This window comes from Hesperophylax consimilis, chromosome 26 (genome assembly GCF_061612785.1).
Source record: "Hesperophylax consimilis isolate HC1 chromosome 26, BYU_Hcon_1.0, whole genome shotgun sequence".
NCBI lineage: Eukaryota > Metazoa > Arthropoda > Insecta > Trichoptera > Limnephilidae > Hesperophylax > Hesperophylax consimilis.
In genome coordinates, this window is record NC_142861.1 from 22,414,661 (window position 1) to 22,440,948 (window position 26,288).

At 34.4% G+C, this 26,288-nt stretch overlaps 1 protein-coding gene and 1 non-coding gene across 2 annotated transcripts in view; both read right to left on the reverse strand.

Annotated features, from left to right (window-relative positions):
• Positions 1-26,288, reverse strand: part of LOC149411302 (diacylglycerol kinase eta) — a 608,003-nt gene that overhangs the window by 443,568 nt on the left and 138,147 nt on the right. The gene's annotated exons all lie outside the window — the stretch shown is intronic.
• TRNAK-CUU (transfer RNA lysine (anticodon CUU)) lies at positions 16,077-16,149 on the reverse strand. Its single transcript has one exon. It is a non-coding gene; the product is annotated as a tRNA-Lys (tRNA).

Below are 26,288 nucleotides of genomic sequence, written 5' to 3' on the forward strand. Positions count from 1 at the left end.
CCATCCAAACTACCATTCAAAATCGTATCATTCCTAACCTTCATTTTTACTTTTCTTTCCCTCTCTACTCTCTTTGGCCTCACAACACATTTCAACTTAAGATACAGGTGACCAACTCCAAACATTGGTGAGCAGTTGAGTTGGAGAAAGATTTATAATAATTTATTAAAAAAGTTCAAATGGTTTGCGTTTTCACTGTTGGGAAGTTGATTTTCCATTCCATTAATGTTGACTTAATTTCTAAAAAAATCGCCTTTTTTAAAAGCCAATAAAAAAAGATCTTACAAAAGAGAGCGGTATTAGAAAATGATTATTTTATCGCACAGCAGAATTTCGAAGGACAATGGAATAACTGTTTTTCTCTGCTTCCCAATTTCGTTTATGAAGTGAGATAATTTTTAATTTTGTTAGCAAGCCTTATCGGTCCGGGAAAATTGTATTAATATGCAAGATGCTTTGCGCGATATATTACAAGGTTTATTTTCTGCGAAGGGAAATTTATTTCGGTCACATTCAGTTATTTCTGTACGAATTTGTGGTTAACTGTGTTATTCAAGACAATATAATAACATAATAGTAACGATCGAAGATCTAATCTAATAGTAGATATATTAATTTGTAATTAACTGTTATTCAAGGAAATAGAATATCATAATAGTTAATATCGATGTAATCGATGTAAGATGTAATCTAACACTAGGTATTTTAATTTCTAGTTAATTTTTAATCGAGACAAAAAATAACATAATAGTAACGATCGAAGATTTAATCTAATAGTAGGTATATTAATTTGAAGTTAACTGTTATTCAAGACAAAAAATAACATGATAGTAACAATCGAAGATTTAATCTAATAGTAGGTATGGTGATTTGTAGTTTATTGTTAACTTTTAAACTGATTTGTATGCAAAGTGGTGCATAATGAATTATCTTTCTGTTAATGCAGTTATAATGGCTTATGATTTGGTATTTGATGAGACAAGGAATGGGATTTGTCATTAAAAAAATTAAGAAGTTTTTTCCATTTTTCATTATTCTGGAATTGTTCCATCCCGGGCTTTTTAGGTCCAGGTTAAAAGTTACTTGTATTGCCCCCTATATTGTAATCTAAGCCCTTCAGTACTTTCAACACTTTTGTTTTGTTTTCTGTGTATTTAAAATGCGCTATATACATATTTTATTTTTTTATTTTCCGTAAAAAAATACTGTTTTAGAAACTAGTTAAAATTATCTTTTCGGTGTACATATTTAAAATAAACATTACTGTTTCAAATTAATAAAATTTTAAAATCAAACATGAAAAATGTTTTAAAAAACGCTAAACACATTTTTGCTTCATTTTTTATTACAATCGTAGAAAAGTTGAGAGAACTCGATATTTCGAAAACACATTCGTTTTGTTTGGGGAATTTGTGAGAAAACTGTAACTTTACTTTTACCTCGTTCATATGGTAAAAATATTTTTTAAAGTTTAACCGGTTGTTACGATAGTGGCGCGATATATGAATTATTCATTTTGGCTATTTTGAGGATTGTATTACTGGCATCCAGTATAAATGTTTGGGGCAAACTGGAAAGAATTATTTTTTCTCTTTCTAACGTAAATAAATAAGTATTTCCGCATGATAGAAAAAAAGATATATATTTTATAAAATATGGACGCCTGTTCATATATATATATATATATATATATATATATAAATTTGTTTTAGATCACTTTAATTTTAATTACACTCGGAAGCACCCTTCCTTCGTCAGGAAAATATGAAAACTAGATAGTAGAGTGTAATTGAAATTAAAGTAGTCTAAAACAAATTTATACATCTTTATTGTAAATTATGGCAACCACAAACTTAATGCTTATTGCAAATATATAAAATATTTGGTTTGAAGCTTGACTACACCCTGCCATCGTACGTATGTTTCACTGATTAAATGAAAAATGAGTTTTTCAATGATAAGGTAAGAGATTCAGGAGTTACCTGTAAACACAGAATTTTGTTAATGCTTTTGATGTTGTGTTAGTTTGACACATTTTTTTAAAATAAATACAAGTAACTTCCTTAAAAAGCACGTCTTCTATTTTCGTGCGCGGAATAAGGCAGTTCTTTCAGAACTAGCAAAGGGCCGAGCCGTCTTTTATCTGTGTAGAGATTTTTAAAAAAATACAAGTAATCATGTACATTGTTATATGTAAACAAACTCTGACGAATATTTCAATTTTTTTGTCATGTCATTCTTTACTGAAGTAACCCGAGATCTGAATATTTAATAAAATGTTAATTTCTATTTGTACTAACATCTAGTTGTTTAATTATACATTTATCCTAACAGAACAGTACATATAATTTGATTATAAAAAGAGGTAAATTCAACTTTATTAAAAGTAGGTACATATTGGTAAATATTTAATTAGGTAGGTAGATTTAGATATTTAAAGAAACATGGATTGTTAATTTATTATTGAAAGCTTTACAAAAACTTTTTCTTTTGGCACAGGGCTTCCTCATTTTCATCCAATTATAAATTTGTATAAAGTTTATTGTTTGTAGCTCATCTTCTTTGTTTCTATTGTCGATGGATAAAACCACCACATTTACATTATTTTGCACACTGACCCAGTTCCAATTAGTTAACGTGATTTAATTCAACAAAGCAAAACATTAACTTTCAAGCATCAGAGTTCATGGCAAAAGTTTATAATTTGCATGGGTATTTAGCAATCAAAGTTCCACCCACTAATTGGTTTTAATTATATTTTAAACAGGTCTCATAATTTTCTCTGAGAAATGCAATATTCTAATAACTCACCCTTCATTATAATCAACTCCATTAAAATATTTTTAATTAATATTTAATTCTTGATAACCTCACAAACATCAATAATTTTTACTGGTCATTCTTTCACTATAATATGATATTTCATAAAATTGAATAAATTTTTATTTCAATAGTTAATAAGGGTTTAAGATATATTATGAGCACAGCACACAAAAAATGGCCCTGAACATCAATCACTTTATAGTCTGCTAAGTAATTGCAATACTACAAATGATTTATATATGGAAAATTGAAAATTGTTTCCAGTAACAAATATCCTCCAACTGAAATCTCTAGATTTACAGCACACCATTAGTGCTACTTCAGTGTTTCTCATAATATGATAAAATTTAACAATATAACTCTAAGCTTTAAGGATGGGATGTTTCAAGAATTCATCAAATTTGGAAGTTAATTTTCAAGTTCGATCCGATATACAGTCTAAGATTTGTTTTATTGAAAACCTAAAACATGTTCTTAACTACCTAAATAAAATTAACAAACGAACCCATTTTGGTATTTCTTACGTCAGCAGATTAAACAGTGTGTGTTTTGAGTGCTGACTGTTACCACACTTTTTGTTCAAATACCGCAAGAGTCCCAACTGCTCCCAACCAAGCCTCTGAAGTCAGTGAGACCATGGCATCCCTAATTGGCTTAAATGTTCAAATCGGGCAGAGGAAGACGGGGAACTACCTGAATTTTCAAATCTGGTCACAAAAACGGCTAAAGCCATATCAAGAAACGCTTCGATTCTGAATGTTGATCTTTCACACGGGTGATAATGAGAGTTTCTTTCACTCTGGATCACTTTTGCCCAAGTAACAAATCTTATGTATAATCCCAGATATAATGGAAACAATTTTGTGTGAAAATACCTCAGCAGTCATAAATTCTACAAACAATCATAAAATATTTAACAATGAAATACGAAATAACTAAATTTGACGATCTCGCATATTATTATAACAAACGTCGGAATCGTTTATCAGCTTACCGAATTCCACAGTTTATTATGAATAAATTTCTGTTGTTGAGGTGGTTTCAAGAATTATACGTACCTAGCTAGAAAACACTAAAAATTACAGATTAATAATAAATCGTCTAGACAAGACATTTTTTTGTATTTATTTAATATTATCCCCACACAAGAGGCCCTGAGGAAAAGAATTTATCTCAAGGCATATGGCATATTTTGGAATGCTGTGTGGAGGGTCTTTTTTAAGGAAAGGAAGGAGAGGAAATTCTGGGAAGGTAAAAGGTATGAGGGTTTGGTAGGAATCTAAGGACCAGTGTGTCCAGGAGTGACGGATATATGGATATATCCCTCCTAATACGACGCAAGGCGATGGGTCGAGAGACCAGTTGGAGAAGTCAAAGGGTCTCCCCAAACCAGGCAGGCGCATCTTGAACACACCTCACCCGATTTACTCGGGCATGCCTGCTAAATCACCAAAGATAGCGAATTTGGGGTGAGTGGAGGTGTTGATTACGAATAAATGGTTCCCGGGACGGCGGTACCCAAACCCTCCTCTCAAATTGAAAAATCCCCAAACAACTTGTACAAATTCAAAAAAATTTCACATGTTATATTTAACATTCATTTTTAAATCTACAGCACATATATATATAACTCACAGAGCCATACAATTATTAGAGGCGCTATTGCATACTGATATCGTGTTGAAACGCTTTCCACTATTAGAACGCGATAAGCGGTGCGCGTAGACCAGTTTCAGTAGCTTTTGTTAGAGCCCTGGGAGAGTTGGAGGTCAGTTGAAGGTAAAAATTTAGAACCCATTTTTTCGCTTAATGTCTCATCTAAATATAATTCATCAACGGTATAGTACCCAAAACACACTTTTTCGATGGATTTTTTTCGATGGAGGGTTGAAAAAACTTTCGGAGCTGGGTTTAAGCTTCGACTCATTTCAAAATAGTACAGTACACAGCTGATTTCGAGTATTACACAGTATTTTTGTGAATATTTTCGAATTCGGCGAAAAATGTTCCTGCTTCGGACTCAAAAAAAAGCACAAATCAAAAAAGATCTACCACAAATTCGACCCAACTGTGTTTTTCCACTGTTCACCACTTGTATTGCTAATTTTCCGATTACTATGTATTTAATCGAAGTACTATAAATCACCAAAAAAATTTTAAATAAAGTTGAGGAAGCTTGTAAAATTAAAACGATCTATTAGTGTAGCAGAACTAATGAGAATTATTTTCATTATTAGCTTAGTTCTTCGATAGAATCTAAAAAATTAAATATTTTAATGATTTGGTCTTTATCATGGAGGGCCGTTAAAACAATGTAAAAATTACTGGTAGCCAAACTGTGCCATAGTAATTCACTCTTCATTAATTACTGGTGACCCAACCATGCCACGGATACCCCTCGTGATGCACTCTCCATTAATTGCTAATGGCCCAAGTGTGCCATGGATACCTCTCGAAATGCTCTCTTCGTTAAATACTGATGGCCCTACCGTGCCATGGATACCCCTCGAAATGCTCTGTTCCTTAAATACTGGTGGCCTAACCGTGCCATGGATACCCCTCGAAATGCTCTCTTCAAAAAATACTGGTGGCCCAACCGCGCCATGGATACCCCTCGAAATGCTCTCTTCGTTAAATACTGATGGCCCAACAGTGCCATGGATACCCCTCGATGAATGCACTCTTCATTAATTACTGGTGACTCAAAACCGTGTCATGGATACCTAATTTATATATGGATATTTAATGCAATGTACATTCATTTCAAAAGAACGATTTAACAAAGAATCTTAGGCGACGATAAAATTCTATGTTGGATATTCTACAACAGGTTTGAACGTTTCATTCCGTCCAGACAAAGAACATGACATATTCTTTGTCCGTCTACATTGTAGAAGTGATTTTTAAAATTTGCTTAAAACAATTTCTAACTTTTACCCAGTTTCGCCCGAGTTTCAAGCTTACATTTATTTTTTTTTTGCAAGAAAAATTAGGTTTCATTTCTTTATAGCACAACATGTTGAAAAATAGTTTTCTAGTTAAAAATAGTTTAATAGTAAAAAAAAGTTTTATAGTTAAAAATAGTTTTCTATTTAAGAATAAATTTTTAGTTAAAAATAGTTTTCTAGTTAAAAATAGTTTTCTAGTTAAAAATAGTTTTATATTTAAAAATAGTTTTCTATTTAAAAATAGTTTTCTAGTTAAAAATAGTTTTGTAGTTAAAAATATAGTTTCCTAGTTAAAAATAGTTACATTGACTTTAGACACTATTAGCCATTTTTAAAATGACTGCCCTCCCACGCGGAGTAAAGCAGTCCATTTTAGTCGGGGTTCAAAGTAGATGGGTAACTAATCTCCTCGGAGAACATGTGGTTTTAAGTTTTGTCTTAGCTTCCTCTAAGTGAAAAAGGTCGAAGGCTTTCGCGCGCAAGGCTCTGTATCGCTGCTGCTAAAAGGGTAATAATTTTGAAAATACAGCACGCGGTGGTAAAATAACGCTGTACGTATTTCAGAAAACTCTTTCCTTTTACAATAATTCACGAAATAACATGTTACATGGTCGCTACGCTACGTGCTTTTTGACAACAAATACAAATGGAAAAAAATCGTTTCAGCGCACCCTGTAGAATCGAGGTCTGTTTTTTGTATTTCAAACATTTTTATAAGAGAAATAAGAAAAAAAAAATTTCAAATGGAATGAGTTTTAGTAAAAAAAAAAATCAATTATTAACTATCCCGCAGCCAAGGAGGGAGTAGGTAGTATCCAAAATTACTATCCTCCTTATATTAGCTTAAATACTTGACATATCAATTTAATATTTTACGTATTTCGCAAATACATAAGTTACCGTTAATAATTAGGATTTCTATAGTTCAAAAGCCTATAAGACAGAAAAATGCATAGGGTCGTCGGAAGACCCACTTGGTTACAGACGTTTTGTTTGGCATCTTGGCCTGTCAAGAGTTAAAGATGATCATAATTGAAAAGGTATGATCGAGAGTAATCGAATAGGATTGAAACAACTAAACATTAATTTAATTAACAGCATTAATTTAATTTAATTGAATACGGTACCTTTACACGTGAACATTTTAAGTTTAGGGAGTTTGTTTCACAGTTTCACCGAAATTAATCAGTTTGCGCGTTTATTTTAATAAATAAAAATCACAATCCAGTTAAACGCCGAGTCTAGTTTTCGTAGTAATTTTCAAATAACTCACGAAATTAGTTTTCTAATTTAAAATGATTAAATAAACGATAACGGTAAGCTGTTATCCTCCAGATTATGGGTTCGTCGAAATAACGAAGATAGCGAACACACAATTCTATTAAATCAATTACAAAATAAAGCTCATTATAAAATATGTTAATAAAACTTCAAGTAGCTCTTACTTAAAATCATTTTTCAAGAAAATGTTTTCAAGCAGATTTATCACCAGCAAGTCGTTAAAATGACAACATCTTCAACATAATGACCGCCCGTAAAGCAACTTGATTAATTGAATACGGTACAAGAACATCCCCACTTTTATGGCTTTTAATTTACGCAGATTTATAATTACAACCCTTCCCTGTAAAGTTCTTAACAAAACCCCTCAAACTACTTTGGATTTAATATATTGTTATACGTTATATAAGTTCATTCAGACTCCTCACAAAAATATACCTTCAGGGGAAATATGTCGCCACCTGGTTGGCCAGCATTGTGGGGTGGTTTTAGGTAAGGGCTGCAGGAAGGGATTTATTGATGCGGGTCTTGAAGAGGCCCGGATAGTATGTAGAAGGAAATACAGATGACGGTAGCTCGTTCCCCATACAATGATCAAGAAATGATCCGTTCTCATGAAGCCAACATCAACTGTGAATGGGTGTTGGTTTTTAAACATGTTGATATTTTTTTATTAAAGCTAATGGTGTAAACAATATTCATTATATTCATTCAATTTATTATTCCCAATATATTTTTTTAGCTGAATTCCGGGAAATCAAGGTGTTAGTGGAAATTTTACAGTCGATTTGAAGGTCTTAGAGAGTAGCCCAGGTGCGTAGATACTTGAAACAGGATTAGAGGATTAACAGAAAAGGCTTTCGTAAAGCGAACAAAAAAATATTATGAAATTTTGTTTTCTCTTTTATTACGCATTTGCGCGTTTAAAGCACAATATAAAAGAGATGAAAAATTTAACGTGAATACAGCACAAGAGTCCCAACTGCTCCGCACTATCCGGAGCCAGTGAGTGAAGGAAGTGGGGAAGGGAGGGATATGGAGAAGAGTACGGTAGATGTAATCACGACATCAGTCATATGAAAATAAAATACTGTTATTTTCATATATATATATATATCCTGACAAAGAAACCTTTGGTTTCGAAACATTTCGATCCCCTTGATTAAATAGTGGTGTATACAAAGTATTTTATTTTCATATAATTACAATGAGGCCACAAAGCATTTTAGAAATTATTATTTTTTTAATGATAATCTAAGACAAGGTTTTATGCATAGCATAAAGGATAACAAATAATTAGTCGCCTGAAATATCAATACAAATTGAAAATATCTCCGAGTAATTATTGCTTATATTAAAAAATAATTATATATATAAAAAATAAAAATAAATATTTCACCAGCAAATGAAGATATAATATGTCTCGACGCCATCTAGTGAGAAATTTAGCCCTAACAAAGCCTTTCCTACAAAAAATAAAGTTGGTTGTTTACAGGTGAAAAAAATATAATAAACGGTAATTGTTGATTGAGGTACTAGTACATATTGATTTATTTGGCGGGTTGGAAATAAGCCGACATAGCTCAGTGGTTTCAGAGAACCTGACAGAAGGTATATCAGAAGGTACGGGTTCAATTTCTGTTGGCGGCATTTATTTTTACACTCAGGAGATATTTTCAATTTGTATTGATATTTCAGGCGACTAATTATTGCTTATAATTATTTATTTTTGCAATTATTGAAGTAACGACTAAAGTCTTTTCAAGCGAAGTTTTTATTCTGAATGTTGGTTTTTCACCAGGGCGATACGAGTGTAGATTTACTCCGCTCTGGTGCGATGGTTAGATATAAAACATATAGTAGTAGTGGTCTTGTTATTCCAATTATTTTATTCGAAACCCGTCTTTGTTACGTAATTATTTTGATTTTGGTAAAAAAGGCATAAATATCAATATTTTTCCAAGTAAAAACACCTTTTAACAAACTGACTTTGATGATTTCTAAAATAAACTTGTCTGCCATTGCCGATCATTACATTCGACTATGATATTTTAGCTTTGAGAAAAATACTTGTTATTTTAATAAATTCTTTGTATTATTTATCGAACATAATATTTTATGTATGTGTTTTTTAAATAACACACGCTTTGACAAGGTAAACAAAATATGAAACAGTAGTCTCTGTATGTACGTTATACTTAAATGGAAGCGAATGCAATAGGCCACTTGCATGGATTTCATAACGACTTGGAAAAAATCGTGTGGATAGATCTTTTTACTAAGATTACAAAAATGTTAGTATAATTTTGTAGAAATGTACATTTATTTTTATTTTTAAATAAATAAATCCATTATTTGGGCTCGTGTCGTCACTACATGAAAATGTCCCGTCTACTGAAAATGTTCCTATTAATTTTGTAAAATTCCACACTGATTTAATTTTTTTATATGGCATCACTTTGATTTCAGGCGAATTTTTGAATTCGTTCACTAGATTTATTGTTTTTTCTCTGCGAACTTTTCATTTGGTTTGAATTTTTGACAGATGTGAAGAGAACCCCGTACAATTTAGATGTCGGTACGTGTTTTAGAGGTATAATGGTTATGGTGCTGATTTTATCAAAATCAAATTTTATAATATTCTTATTATTATTATAATTTACAAGTACAAGTATATTACATTGGATTTATAAATATAGACGTTGTACATTATAATGATTTATGATCAATAAGATGGATCAAGGAAAAAAATATTTGTGAGATGTAATATTTTTGGTATGCCTCGTTATTCTGCTGTGTCATTCATGTGGAAAACGTTCTTTTTTTTAAATGATTTTCGGCTATGTAATCATTGTTTTTTCTCACCTATAAAATTATGTCCCGTCTTTCCGGTTTATAAAAAAAGGTCTGATTTTTCGGATTGAAATTTTCAAAAAATCCCCAGGGTTTCAAAAATACGATTAAAAAAATAATAATAGTACAGAATGTCTTAGAATATTTTCCTTAACCGGAAAAAAAAATAAAAAACATGATGCAAGTGGCCTATTATAATACACGAGCTGTACTTCCCCTGCGTTGCTTGGGCTTTACACAGAGTTTTTAAAAATCAAACTTAGAAGGTCGAATGTGCAAAATATCAGCGATCGCGATTGATTTGTATAAAAATCAAACAAACGACCTCTGCTACAGAAACCTCCTTCATATAAATAACTGAATTGAACCCGGCGTTGTTCGGGGTTATTAATAGTATGGGGTAAAGTTTTGGGGTTGTATATTCTAGTAAACAGGGTTGTAGTTTCATAAAATTTTATAATAATATTTTCAATAATTGAAAAAGTACATTTTGCAGGTATTTGATTCACTTCATCGTGCCATGTTTTCCTCGGGCGTCCCCGACATCTTTTACCATTCACTTCCACGTCATATAATCTCACTATCCTTTTTTTAATTCATTCGCTCTCTTAACCCAAACAATCTAAGCACTTCTTTCTTAATCTTGTCCATTTCGCTTACACCAGCCTTATACCTATTTTTTTCGTGTCTTCCTTGGGTGACCTCGACGTCCTCTACCATTTCCTCCACGACATATATTCTGCTCACACGTGTTTCTTATTTCAACACATACGCCTCATTTTACCTCACATAATTATTTGGTTCACTTGATCGTGGCATATCTTCCTCAGGCGTCCAGAACTTTTTCTAACATAAACTTCCTGTTACAATAATGGCCTCGTTAAATTAATGATACTACGAAATATAATTGATAATTTTTATTCTTTAGAACACACATCACTGGTAACAAAAAACGACCACCCTCGAATTCCGTAATTATTTCATTGTTGTTATTGATCCGTTATTTAGAGAGAGAAGAGAAAGAAAATGGGCTTGCAAGCCTATTTATAAACTAATTCATTTGAATGTATTGGTACATAATCACAATTATTGCCCTTAGGGGAGACATCTGTCGGATATTTCAATTACTCAATACAGATACAGGTGGCATTTTCGTTGGTTTGATTCTTGGCTAAAGTCGGAACACTTCCAATTCATAATTCAATATCCTTATCAGATAAACTGACGGTGAAATGTCAGACGTCATATTACACGCGAAAAATTATGCACAGTTACATTTCAAGAAAAAAAATTGAAATAGTGGATACTAAATGATTTTATAAAGAATGGAAATAAATTATATTAAAATTGAAGATCATTTTCCCAGAGGTATATCTACAAAAACTTTTTTTTCGTGAGAGAGTTTTAAAGCAATAAATCACTCGGATTAATATTTTATGATAAACTTTAAATTCAAATTCACCGTACTGTTAGCATTATGAATAATAAGAAGTCATTGGTGAAAAGCATATTTACATATTCGAAAAAAAACTTAAAATATCAGTTCGTTCTACAGTAAAATGATTGCTTTTTGTTTTAAATATACTCAAAATATATTATGTCTTTAGGTACTTTAATTGTCCATGATATTTATAATAAACCTTTTCCGTTTTCACAGTTTAGCCAAGTACGTTGTTTTTGTTTCCGAACCCTAAATAATGTCATATTATTAGCAAATTTATTTCTTCAATAATCCCAATATCCTAAGTATTTTATTTTCTAAAAGTATAACTAGCCAAAAAAATGATAGGGAATAAGAAATCAATTTTATTTTTTATATAGTTCTTACAGTAATGTAATATTTTATATTCAGATAAATTTAAATACTCGTAAAATAATAATAATCTCACACATTATAATATAGATCTACCTTGTTATTTCACTTTAATATAGATGTAGGTAAGCAGATGTAACACTTAAATAAATTAATTTTTGAAAATCTGAATTAGCCATTTCGTAGACACCTACATGTGAATGAGAATAAAAAAATCGTTTTGAGAAGATATTTGGCTTTGAGAACACGCTCCTTAATAACGGATTGTCCATCAGGGTGATGACGTAGAATGATGTTTTGTTTGGACTTTGAGCTTAAACATAAAGCTTAGAGCTTTGATATTTCAGCTTCGAGTTTTGAGATTCGAGCTTTAAGATTCGAGCTTTGAGCTTCGAGCTTTGAGCTTTTAGCTTCGTGCTTTGAGCTTTAAGCATCGATCTTCTAGCTTTTCGCTTTTAGCTTTTCGCTTTGAGCTTCGAGCTTTGAGTGAAGCTTTGAGATTCAGTTTCGAATTTTGACCTATGAGCTTTGATCTTTGAGCCTTGGGCTTCGAGCTCAGAGTTTTAAGCTTTGAGTTTTGAGCTTTGAGTTTTAATATTTAGCTTTGAAAATGAGTTTCGAGCATTGGGCTACGTGCTTTAAGCTTCGAGCTTCGATATTCAAGATTTGGGCCATGAACTTAGAGCTTCGTTGAACTTGCTTTTAGTCTTTAGTTTTGTCAAGAAGGTCGAAGAAAGTTTTGTGTCCCCGACGTAGAATGGTCTTTATGAGGTGTTTTTCTTCACGAGAGAGAATTCAGGTGGTGACAGCGCGATAGTAAGGATCCTCATATTTTGAACATGGAGTGAAATGTACAAAATGTCATCACAATAAGGGATGAGAAAATGGTATAGGGTGGTTTTTAAAAATCTTATGCATACAGTGACTTTCCTCTTGTTTTGAATGTTAGATATGGAAAGTTTCATCAATCGAGGCAAAAACTATAGATTTTTCGGTAATATAGTTGCCCGGTAGTTATGTACAATTTTTCGAAATCGAGTTGCATCGAATTCAGCGAAATTTTCCTCTTATTTTGAAGATTCAAAAATTCATCCAGTTGCATCAAAATTCTGCTTTAAGGGGTGGGAAAAGGGGATCGTGGCAGTTTTTCGAAATCTATTTCGAAATCAATATTTAATAAATTTATTTATATTTATTTAATATTGACTTCATCAATTTTCAGTGGCGTATGTTTTTAATGATTTGTTAGAGCATTCTTTTGCATGAATACACTTTTATTCTATAGTACTAGAAAATTTCGATGAAGTCAATATTCACACAAAATTCGTCATTTTTAAACGAAAACCGTTGATTTTAATTTATTATTCACCTAATTTTCTTATTTTAAAATACGAAAGTAATAAATGATAAATAAATATAAATAAATTCTTTATTCCAGGATGTGGAGAGATTAGTGCAATCCCACACATCCCATCGATGATATAAGTACACATAGTATTTACATATAATAAAATAAATAAAATAAAAATATTACACATAATTTTGCATTGGTTTTAACAGTCGTAAAACGAAAGGCTGCAAACTTCACGTCGAAAACGCAGCGCAGGAACCATCATCAATTTTTCGAATTTTTAAGAAAAAAATGCCGAAAATTGAACATAATATCACTTTTAATACAAACTGCTAGAACTTTTTCAAAAATAAAAAAAGTGCGAATTCATAAAAAATAATTGATTTATGCATGAAATAACGATAATTTTGCCATAAATCAACGCTTATTTATACATCAAATAACGTTAATGCAAACATAAAAAACGCTTCTTTTATTTAATAACTATTTATACATAAAATAACGCTAATTCAACCAAAAATAACGCCATTCATGTCGAAAAATAACGTAACGTTTTTTATATTATTACAAATTTTAGCCAGGATAGTATTATTTGGATGCATTAAAGTAGAAAGGCCGCTTTTTCGACTTTTTTCGATCATTGTGTTAATCTTAGATTGCGCTAAAGTTTTACAAGAATTCGATCGCTAGTATATAAGGCAATTATGACAGGAAGTTAAATGAAAAGTGCCTAGTCAACGGCGCAGTAAAGAAGATTCAATGCTGGAGCTACAACGTAAAACATTAATGTTTTACGTTGGTTATAATGTTTTCATTAGGTAAAGGCAACATAGTTTAAGACAAAGTGGGGGCGAGGTTCTAACGACTACCCCCCGGAAAGACGAATTTATTGTTTTCTTAATCATCATAAAATCTACCGACGACGATCTACATTTTACGTCATATTTTATTGGAAAATTTATTCATGCAACACGCCATGGGTACCTAGAAACAAGGAAAATGGACCGTGAGCAATAGTTGACTATACGTTTCGAAGTCTTATTTTGACTCGACAGCTTGGCATTTCATCAGTATATTTTTTTTATCCCGTTTCCGCTTCAAAATGGTGGCCGTGTGGGAAACTACCTTTTTATTCCACTAGAGTTCGCATGAGCGTGGATCCACTATGAGCTGTCAAATCGGAATAATAAATATTTGTATTGTTCCTAATTACATGAAGGAAGTTTGAAAACATGATCTTCGTTGAGATCGCAATTTATTACATCTCACTATACATAAAAATCAACCTCACTAGGACTAAGGACGGGTTGTTTCGGAGAATTTGAACAATTCATCATTCATTTCCGGGTACTGTGAAAGTCTTATTCAAGTTCTGTTATTATATCATCACAGGCTAGTTGCATGACAAAACTGAAATAATAACAGAACTTGAAAAAATCTTTCACAAAACTGGAAAATTAACTTTGAAATTTGAAGAATTGTTGATATTCTCCGAAACAACCCGTCCTAAGCCTGTATCGAGGTTGACATTCCTTATTTAAATTACGTAAAATGAAGTGTTTATTATAAAGGCGGTACACGGGGTCAGTGAGCAATAAGGTTGAAATACCCGCTTAACACCAGCCGCCTGTTTTCATTAATACAAAAACCAATAGATTTATTTTTATTTTTTGAAGTTCAAATAATGCATTTTTAAAAAACTTAATTTTCCATATTACACAATAAAATCATATCCGAGAGGGGTTGTTAAGTGCGAGATGTTACACTGGAAAGCTGTTTTGTATGGCTGACACTCTTTTAGTGGTTTATAAAAACATGATCGATTATTTATTAAGGCCAAGACGTGTTCTACTTCTCTAAGCGATCTAATTTTCACACTAAAAACACATGAATTAACATCACTTCGCCTCGAGGTAGGTATTTAAGTACTTACTTACAAATCTGATGATTTCAGAGGAAATTTGGTTTTGATTTATGTGGTGTATGGAGTATTGTACCTTTATCGTGGCGTGTGGAGGAAGTAACTCAGTAAATAATACATGATCTTGTACTGGTATTTATTGGGGAGCTGTTGTAATAAAAGAGGCACACAACTTACGTGAATCGCCTTTTATAAGATCTCGCTTGCACTCATATACATTCGCACAGACATCACAATTTACTAAATAAAAGAAAATCGGAAACATACTTTTTTGGACACGAGGTCCACAGAACTATTAGTTAGTGTGAAACCGCTCGCACAAAGGTATCGCCAACATATTTCACCCATACCACTGCAAATCGTATGGATACAACCCTTTCTACTGACACACTGTAGCAGTGCGTACTTCTGGACAGCAGTTCCTACCCGATTAGAATAAACATTGGTCAACATTCTACAATTGGCACTACTGTTTCGAGCTATTAGTGCGGAGCGCACTTCATCGACCTCAGTTGCTTGCTGGACTCGGGAGTCTACGGTGTGTTCGTGCGACGCTGAACAATGAGGGTCTACTTTGCAAATCACGAAAGGTCTTTTTCACTTATAACTTTTTAATAATGTACTTATAATTCAAATAGGGATTACTTATTTTAACTTCTTGCGTAGTTATTTTATAACTCGCTGGCGCCCGCTCAGACATTCCTTACAAGATTTAAATGTTTTAAATTTATTAATGTTACATGTTCGTTAGTCAAAATTTTATCAAGATGGCGTTAAACACACGTTTATTCTTGACACGCCCGGAGATAAGTTGTTGATAGAGTCTCATGTTTATTTTATTTGATCAAGTATTTTAATAATTGTTTTTAATAAATTAGCGTCTGTTGATATTAAAACATTCTATTATTTAATCTTCCTTATCAGTTCTCATCACTACCTACCTACATTGCGTTAGTGCGTGTGCGTAGATGACTAGATTATTGTTTTCGGTAATTTACCAATTAATGTCACAATCGATAGATCCATCATTAATTTATACAATTAATCTTTTCATCACCCATCCATTAGCAACAATGTTACAAATGGCGCCCAACGTGGGGCCCGAACCCACGACCCTGAGATTAAGAGTCTCATGCTCTACCGACTGAGCTAGCCGGGCTAATGTTTTATAACTTTTATTAAGGCTGTCGCGTTGATAGTCCGTGCATCTCAGTCGTAGCTAAACGACTTCCATTCCGTATATCCCGAATTTTCTATTATTTAAGGGCAAAACTTCATCCCGCCTAGTGCCCTAAGACCCTGGACCTGATAGCCCGCTGTCTCTTAAACAAAACAGGTCATTATTTTCTTTGCACACGAGATACGAACACAGCAGTAACTCGAGAAATTCACATAACTCAACTGAAACATGCGAGACGGCCCTTAATATTACGTAGGGTTTTGATTAACTACACCCACTTTATCCGGTGACATACAAGTAAATCTCTAAATAGTATCAAACAAAGTCTCTATCTGCGTCTGTCTGTTTGTGCGCTCAGTTTTTCTAAACTACGCAACGAATTTTGATAGGATTTTCGCTCTCATTTAGAGAATTTTTTCCGGAAGGTTTATATATGTAATACAGGCATATTATATTCAAAGAAAGTAGAGAAAAGTCGATGTTTTGTAATCAAGTAGTAAAAAAAATATTTTCGGCCGCTCACATTGCTAACGCTGGCTAAACCTTATGAGATACATCAAAATAATGTACTACGGAATTGTATATCGCCTCACAGTAAGCTTCACAAATACAATAATTTACACCAAACCATTTGTAAGTCTCCGTGCAACTCCGGGTACACGTCAACTAGTTGTACAATAAATTAATTCTGAACGTTTTTAATCATGCAAAAATACATTCAGGTACATAGAATGCGTTTAAAATAATGACTCACGACACCATTCGTAATAAGCGGTTTATAGGGTTTTTCTATTCAACGTGCTTCCACCTACTTTAATAATACTCTCTATGGGTCTTTATTCAAGGTTTTTGCGCCAGAAATATGGAAAGCAGACTCGACTGAAAAACGTACAGTATTTCTACGAATGAATACGAAATGAGACAAAACTGCTTGTAATGCAAATTCCACCATGGGTAGATCCCTCGAACTGGTAACTCAATCAGGGCACGAGGAATGGTCCCCAATAAGAAAACATTCAAATAGCTAGGTTCCTAACTTACCTTACCGGCAGCACAAAATGCTTATTAAATAATATTATTTGTAAAACTTACCAATCTGAAGAAGGCCAGTACGGTATAAAAATAAAAGCGTAAAAGGTTTAAATTCTTTAGCAAATCATATGTACATTGCGACGGTTTGTATCTCAATATCTCGGCTCATCGTCCCACTCCACCCTCCCAAGTCATTTCCAGTCAAGTCATATCCAGTCAAGTAAAGTTTGAACCTTCTGTAACCGCCGTGACAGAAGCACGTACCGTAGCGCGATGACTTGTAACGCGTGCAATATAATAATAAACGAGTGTCTTGCATTTATGCAAAATAAAGCGGACACTCTAGATGAAGTTTCAATCACACAACTGTGCACTTCCGCCTTCACCGAGGAGGATATAAAGCTGGCCAAGAACATCTTATTCGATAAGCTTCCGGAGAAGCGTACTCTGCGGAAGGGAGATGGCAGGATCAGCCGCGATCTTCAGGATATTCTGAGGGCCCTGAAGGAGACAGATCCTGACAAACTACCGATATTCGTCGCAAGACAGTTACACAAATTGCCGCCCGTTAACTTTGACAGTGTGGACGTTTCCCGTTTACTAAAAGATTTCAATGCCATGAAGTCCGAAATTTTGCAAATTAAAAGCGACCTAAGGGAATCATCGAGCACAAACACAGCCGAAATAATGCAAGAACTTAGTTCACTACGTGATCAAATTAAGAAAATTAATATTCACAATGAGAGCAAGACGAAAACTCCGATTCAATCAAAACAGAGTGGTGACAAACATGTGGGTAATTTGAAAATAAACAATACCCACACAAATGCAGCATCGGGATCATATGTAGATGCTTGCAAAAGTACTCCACAAGCGCCGACTAACACTAACAACGACGTGAATAATCTGTACACACAGAACAAGCGAGCTGCGCACACAAACTCACCTACCGCCGGTGCAGCTAACGCCGAAAACAAGCAGGCGGGTTACATGCAAGGGCCGCAAACAGGCGCTGCCGACCATGATGGGTTCAAACTAGTCATGCGTAAGAAGAAACGTATTCATAATATGAGAGGGAAGGCGCAATCAATTGCATTAAAATCTGCGGATATAACCGCATCAGTATACATATCAAGGTTTGCGACTGATACGACAGAGAATGACGTAACAACTTACCTAAAAGACAAAGGCCTAGATGGGGTCAGGGTAGAATTAATAAAGCCCTTCCACACAACTCCATTTAATTCATTCAAACTTGCGGTGAAATCAAATGAATTAAAGAAATATCTGGAAGAGGAACTGTGGCCTGAGGGAATTGTTTTTAGAAGATATAAAGAATCACGCGTACATAACAATCACCACAATGCATAATAAAAATTTAAAAATTGTATCGGTGAACTGCAGATCCGTTCGCAGCTCAGAAAAATTCATCCATGACCTGTGTGATACACATGATATTGTTCTAATTCAGGAAACTTGGCTACTCCCGTCGGACTTAGAATTCTTATCCCACATACACCTGGAATACAACAGCTTGGGAACCTCTGCCGTCAATACATCGATAGGGCCAGTGTTGGGCCGGCCACACGGAGGAGTGGGGGTGCTGTACAGGCAAAGTCTCAGGGCTGCCACGATCCCGTTGAGTAACTGCCGATTGGCGGGTATCGAGGTAAGCCTAACTTCCGAAACTTTATGCATTTTCACCTTGTACATGCCGACTTGCACAGCAGATCACTTCGAAGAGTACGTTGACTGTCTCGCCACCGTGCAAGCAACTATTAACGAAAAGGATTACACCAACTCCATAATTATCGGAGATTTTAATGCAAATCCAGATTCACTTTTCGGAATAGAACTTAAATCCTTCTGTAAAGAATATGATCTTATATGTGCTGATACCGAAATGTTACCAGAAAATTCATATACATATATTAGTGACGCACACCACACCACTAGGTGGCTGGACCACTGCTTGGTGACAAAAAATATCTTCAAGCAGATTCTAGACATGAAAATATATTACGACGTGGACTGGACAGACCATAGGCCTCTCGAACTTACCATACAAACGGAAGGAATACCAACTACCGAAATATATACATGTATGAAAACTGACCGAGCAACTTGGAATCCAAAGAATGAACGTGACATTCAGAGTTATAATATAACCTCACAAGTTTTTCTACAAAATATTCAACAAGATTTTATATCGAATGAGAGAATTGGCAACCCTGCAATTGCGAACATCGAGGCACTATATACCCACATAGTGGACGCACTACGACACGCTGCGATTGAAGCATTTGACAATCGTAAACAAAGATCACAACGGCATAAACAAATATGTGGTTGGAATGACTTCGTCGCGCAAAAATACGCAGAATCGAGACGCGCTATGATGATCTGGATCGAAAATGGTAGGCCCCATGAGGGCTCCATCGCGGTGGAAAGAAAGTTAAAGCGTGCAGCGTTCAAACTAGCATTGAAAAAATGTCAAAACGACTCCGAACAAATTCAAATGGACAAAATAGCTGGAGCTTTACATAGCCGTGACTTTAAACAGTTTTGGAATAAGACAAACAAACACTGCAACATACGATGTAAAATTCCGTGCAATATAAATGGAGAAACGAACACTAAAGCTATTGCTAACATTTTCGCAGAACACTTCGCCACCTCTTCTCCGACCTCTCCGATCCCCGCAAGCGAACCACCACTGAGTCGTTTAACAAATGAAGACAGCGGCTTATTGATCACAGCAGACATGGTCATTACCGCCCTGAGACAAATGAAAACTGGGAAATCAGCGGGTCATGACGGACTGAGTACCGAACACATCAAACACGCTGGAGGACCGATTTTTCTACTGCTGGCGAGTTTATTTACCGACATCTTGAAGAACGGATACTTACCAACTAATATGACAAGAACTATTATAACACCTGTTCTCAAATCTAAATCGTTGGACTCTACCTCTCAAGACAGCTATAGACCTATCTCAATTGCCACCACCATCGCACGATTATTCGAACGTCTATTATTAAACAGTATCGGACCCAGTCTGGAAACCCATGACAACCAAATGGGATTCAAAAAGCAAACTGCTACCGATACTGCTATTTTTACGGTAAAAAGAACCCTGGAATACTACAGGAATAAAAAGACTACCTCATATGCATGTTTCTTAGACCTGAGCAAGGCCTTCGACAGGGTTTCTCACCCTCTGCTATGGGCTAAACTCAGAGAAAGAGGCATATCATCGGAGGTCATACATATCCTCGACTCGTGGCACAGACAGCAGGAAAACTTAGTAAGATGGAGGGATGATTTTTCCGAACCTTTCCTCCTAAAGAGTGGCGTCAGACAGGGAGGATGCATGTCACCGATATTGTTCAATCTGTACATGGACGAACTCACCGAAAGGCTAAACAATGCAGGAGTAGGCTGCCACATCGGAGGACAGTGTCTTAATAACGTCAGTTATGCGGACGATATGGTCCTGATGGCACCATCTATAAGGGGACTGCGCATTCTTCTGAAAATCTGTGAAGAGTATGCTGAAGAAACAAATATGTTATATAACCCTGCTAAAACGGCTCTATTGGTCATAAGACATGGGCAAGGCCCGAAAAATGTTCCTCCAGCTACCTTGAACGGTGTGAACTTGAAGGTGACCGAAGGAACTAAATACCTTGGGCACATAATCACCAGTAATCTGATGGACGATGATGATATTGATAGACAAAGGAGAGCTCTCAGCGTTAAAGCAAACATGCTCAGCAGAAGATTTCGCCTTTGTAGTACCGCAGTAAAAAGGACGCTCTTCCTTTCCTTCTGCGCAACGTTGTACACGTGCGAACTATGGGCAAACTACAAAAAGAGTAGTATAGAAAGACTACGGGTCCAGTACAACAACGCCTTCCGCACAATGTTTTGTCTCCCCAGATGCTGCAGCGCTTCCCGTATGTTCACGGAGGGGCGAGTTCCCGGATATGCAGCCCTTATTAGATCCAGGGTGGCAGGAATGAGGGAAAGGATAAGAAGCTCTGGAAATATCCTCACTATGGAAGCCCGCCTCACTCCATTCTCCAGCATTGACGCACACTGGAGAAAAATACTAGCTCCTAATATAGTCACGGCTCCCTAAAGGCTTCAACTTTCTATTATTCTATTATTTTATCATTTTATTTTATTTTATTCTCAATTTATTCTGTTTTCTTTTCTTTGGTTTTCTGTTCTATCTTTTTGTTTTTGATTATATATTTTATTGTATCTCTATATGGAATGTGTGGGACTGCACTAACCTCCCCACATACCGGAATAAACACTTTATTATTATTATTATTATTATTATAAAGTCCGGTCTAGTAATATCTGGCCATGAAGTAAAGTCATGTCCTGTTGAGTTATATTCAGTCAAGTCATGTTCTATCAAGTCATATCAATTCGAGGCATGTCTGGTCAAGTCATGTTCAATCAAATCATCCAGTCGAGTCATTCTAGTAAAGTTATGTCAAGTAAGTCATATCCGGTCAAGTCATGCCATGCCCGGTCAAGTCATGTTTAGTCAGGTCATTTTTCGATCAAGTAATGTCCGTCAAGTCATGTCCGGTCAAGACAGGAACAGTCACGTCATGTTCAGTCAAGTCATACTCAGTCAATTCATGTCATATCCAGTCAACACATAACATATGTATGCACTTCTCTCATAGAAAATATAGTTTTATTATCAAGTTCAGGAAGTATGCTTATTTGTTTTTTGAGGAAATACGATAAAACAGAACGGTGAAAAAATCCCTTCCGACTCGTGGGTGGTTCATTCCGAGCATACCCAAATAGATAGAACTACGGGTAGTAGCAATTAATACTCCCTCAGGAAGAGATATCTCAGATTTTTTTTCTGAACTCACTCCATATGAGGGAATGCTTCACTTAATGAGAACTCCAAATAACCAATCTACTCAAGAAGAGTATAAAATACGATGTATTAATGTGAATGAAGCAAACAGCGTGCGCCGAGTCAAAGTTCCATTGGACTATGGCTACCCGAATCGTGGTATTTTGTGAGGCTGGCGGTAAAGGTATATAGTACTGAAACAGGAATAAAAAATGGAGTACCACAGGGAACTGTGCTTGGCCCAATTCTCTTTCTAATATACATAAACGATTTATGTGATGTTATAATCCCTGGTAAAATTGTATCTTACGCAGATGATACAGTAATAATAGTGAATGGAAAATCCTGGCCTGAAACTTTTTTGAAGGCAACAAAATGTATTACATATGTCTCATCATGGCTAGAAAGTAATAGAATCTTCTTAAACTATAATAAAACATTTTACCTAACCTTTTCTAAAAATAGTAAAAATAAACCCCCAAATAACCTTAAAATTCGAATACATAACGTTAACTGTAATCAAGAAATATGCTCATCTTGCTTTGAACTCGGAAAAGTTGAAAAGATTAAATATTTAGGTATTGTTATTGATACAAAATTAAATTGGCAGTCACAAATTAATAATACCGTCTGTAAATTAAGATATCTTACATACACATTTTACAGACTAAAAGAAGTGCTCAATGTTGAAAAACTGAAAATTATTTATTTTTCTTTGGTGCAATCTTCACTCATATACGGAATAATAGGATGGGGCGGTGCGCTTAATGCACATATCAAACCTTTACAAATAATTCAAAATTATATCATCAAAGTTATGTATAGTCGGAAAAGAACATTTTCAACGGATGAGTTATACAAAGAATCTAAACTATTCTGTCTCCGTAAACTATTTATTTTGCAAACTATGAAATACATCTTTAAAAACAAAAATAAATTCGAAATAAATGAAAACAGAACCAACATTAGAAATAATAATGTATTTTATACTCCCCAAACGAACACAAAACAAATGCAAACACACTGCAGTTTCATTGGACCTCGTACTTTCAATCTTTTACCGAAAAATATTCAAGTGATAACTAAACTTCCTCAATATTTAAAAGAATTAAAATTATGGCTTTTCGACACAGCAGTTGAAACTTTTTTTATTTAATTTGTATCAATTTATGTTTCTCATAAAATATTCACCATATATTACATATATTACAATAAACACTTATAACTTCACTATACACAATTATAAACACTTTTTATACAAAACGCTTATACAAAATGTAATCTTGTTTTTATTTTATATGCCCACAATTTGTTTATTTCTAGGTACAATAAAATAATAACTTAAATATATTACCCACGCACAGGCTGCGCCTTAGTGGGTTCCCATTATTCTTATTGATTTATATAATATTGTATGTAATTAATGTAAAAATTGGGAAAAATAAAGGAATTAAAAAAAAAAAAAAAAAAAAAAAAGGGGAGGGGAATGAGATGAGTGAGGTAAAGGTGGAAAAGTACGCCCCCAAACAAGGTTAAAACCTTTTCAAGCATCGCGCAATGTTCAGATTCTAAGTATTGGTCTTTTTCCGGGAAGATGGTACTTATATTTATAGTCAGTTTCCTCTATTATGAGTGTATAGACTGTAGACAAATATAATGTATTGATTTTCAAAATTCACATCAAATAGTTTTCAACAAATGCTTACCTCAAACCAAAATTTAACAAACACAACCAACATTTCAAATCTTTGGAATTAAACTATAAGGCCACACCATACCAACGGCCTGAAAATTCATATTTGAATGACACACAAAGAAACAGGAAATTAATGTGAAATTTTTACGCGAAAATCACGCAATCCAATTTAATTAATTAGATGATTCCGCGAACTGCGTCGTAAATAATAGGTATCATGATTAAAAACTGAGCCAAATTATGAAATTGATGTATTTAATGGATAAGGCTAGTATTATTTTTTGAATTCGTTTATTTAAATTATCGTCGATTCTCTTTTCTGTCTTTAAAAAAATGGTTAGACAAAACCTGACAATATTTGAAAACTTCCACTTACATCATTGTACGCAGAAAATTTTAATTGTGGAAGCAAAGGATTGAATCCGAGACGCGACGCCTGAATCCGACGCCTTATCATTAACTGTAGGCTCTATTTGTTTTTGAACTGAACCTTTTGGTGTTCGGTGTAAAATTTTATGTATGTATCTCACTGCAAAAGGCTTTAAACTCGTCCAATAATTATCGGAATTAATCAACACATATTCTACTGGGTTTCATTTCTGTGAAATTGCCATTCACGTGTAACGAATTTTAACGTTTTTTGATGCGGAACGGATAGTTAAAATCCCAACTGCCACGTTCTCCAACAAAACAAAAGCTTGGAATAAAGCACAGTATACACTCGTACCTAAAAACCAAAGTATTTAGACCCTCTGCGCTTTTCCAACACATGTGCGGACAATACTATACATATTAAAGATTGCATATGGTACCCGCTTGTAACGGGACGTAAACTTTAATGGGGAATTGGAAAAACAAGAGATTTGGAGAGCGATAGAAGGGCAGACAAGATGAAAAATTATAATTAAGACAGGCTAAGTTGTTGTAGATATACTGAAAACAGTACGCCAAACTCAAAGCTAAAGAAATTACGGGTTGTAGCCAGTGGCTAATTACACCAATGGTTGTGGCAAATAACGATTCCCTTATAACAGAACATTTTTACGCATATGCTAAGCAAAGTTAAATATAGAGAACTGTTCAATGTGGTTTCCAAACTTTGTAAATGTAACCTTTTTGAAGATTTTATCGATGTTAGAGATGGAACATGATTTGAAAACTTATGGAACGGAAATTTGAAAAAAAAAATGGGAATTTAACTGGTTTCGGGATTGGTATGACGTGTTTTTGAGATTTTTGGAAAGTAGCGCAATCTGAAATCAGAATTAATTAATTTAACTAAGAATGCTTTTTTTGAGGAAAGGGTTTGAGAGCTATGATTGGGCCTCTGTCTGGACCAAGAGCCCTTTTGTTACTCTTGTACTTAAAGCCTTCACGAACTTCGTCTGGAGTTGTGTAGAGCACGTTAACTTGGGATATTGTCTCTTGGCAGTTGACGTTTTCGATGTTGGAGAGATCCTATAGATACCTCTGCTTTGTTTTTATCGTCACACGCGAGGCCGTGTTCGACTTGAAATATGGGCTTCCTTCATATGGGCGGAATGTTGAGTGGTTTGGGGTGGCTTTGTTGCGAAAAGAATTGAATAATTTCAAGATAGAGCCATCGCTGGTTCAAAGTTTTTTTTTTCCCACGTGGAATTGGAATAGCCACGTAAATTGAGGCGGATCTCTTATTGCAGCTGATTCATATATTTGGGATCACGATTCTTTTGCAAGCGGTGGCGGATGAAGTTTTAGCTGTTAGTCAAGATTTGAATAACGAAAAGGATATTGCTTCAATAACTTGAGCATGAGCGTTGAGGGATGGGCCTTGGGGCAATGTCGATCGATAATAGGTATGATACCAAGACAAAATATTTCTACTGCGGTATTACGTAAAGTGCATCAATACTAGGCTTGTCATAGTATGATACTTTCACTCCACTGCACTGAACTGACATCGAATTGGTTCACCCCTGGAGGAACGGGTAACGCCGGGCCCGTCACAAGACGCCGCTTTCACGTTCCAGAACGAGCCGGAGGAATAAGGACATTTAATTTAATATAGGTCATGAATTCCAAAACTCTCTTGAATTATGTATGGGAACGTATCAATGACTGGCGTGTTATTATGATTGCAGTCTGAGCACGAAGGAAACAATTTATCAAATTTTAAATGTAATACTCACTAAATTTACTAAGGATGGGTTGTTTCACAGAATTTGAACGATAACGAATAGACCCTTCATAGAACTTCAACTTTGAAACTTGGCGAACTGTTCAAATTCCGTGAAGCAACCATTCTAAAGACAAAGAAAGAAATTAACTTTGAAAATTGAAGAATTAAATTCAAATTTTCCGAAACAACTCGTACAGAGTTTTTTTAAGATTTTCTTTCCATGAATTCAATTAAAAACAAAACAGTTTATTTAAAAAAATATATGTGTAATTGATACTACGCGTGACAGCTGTTTCGCTTTCTGAAGGCATTATCAAACTGTGTTGAAGCCACTA